Raw genomic sequence first — 684 nt, forward strand, 5'->3', positions numbered from 1 at the left:
GTAATTAACATTTGTAATTTGTACATTGAAAGTAGCACTTATTGCTCGCATTTGTCAAGAACAATGAAATCATGAAAGGAGGCATCGCTCCAACAGCAATTCAAATTCCGTGGACTAGAGTGAGAAGGAAAATGAGACAGCGGGCCACGCTCGAACCGTGTATCGAGCCCCGTGAGTTAGAATGAGACAGCGGGCCACGCTCGAACCGTATATCGAGCCCCGTGAGTTAGAGTGAGACAGCGGGCCACGCTCGAACCGTATATCGAGCCCCGTGAATTAAAGTGAGACAGCGGATCACGCTCGAACCGTGTATCGAGCCCCGTGAGTTAGAGTGAGACAGCGGATCACGCTCGAACCGTGTATCGAGCTCCGAAGGCATCGGTGTTGGCCGGACACTGCCTGAGACCATCGTCAGGTGCCTTTTTGCGACACGTTATGTGACGCGAGACGAGGCGTCATGACGCGAGCCCGAGACCGTCATCGGGCTCATCACATTATGATATCTCATCGCTCGAGCCGTCTTCGAGCATCTTAGAGAGATTTATAGAGAAAGAGAGAGAGAGAGAGAGAGAGAAGGGAACAAGGAGCCGCGTATGGCGAAATAGCGAGTGAATAATCTCGTTTGATAGTAATCAATCAGAGGCCCATTTCCTCTCTTACCTTCAAATCTGAGATCTCTCGTGA

The sequence above is a fragment of the Cyphomyrmex costatus genome, unplaced genomic scaffold (assembly GCF_001594065.2).
Source record: "Cyphomyrmex costatus isolate MS0001 unplaced genomic scaffold, Ccosl1.0 scaffold446, whole genome shotgun sequence".
In the NCBI taxonomy this organism is placed as follows: domain Eukaryota; kingdom Metazoa; phylum Arthropoda; class Insecta; order Hymenoptera; family Formicidae; genus Cyphomyrmex; species Cyphomyrmex costatus.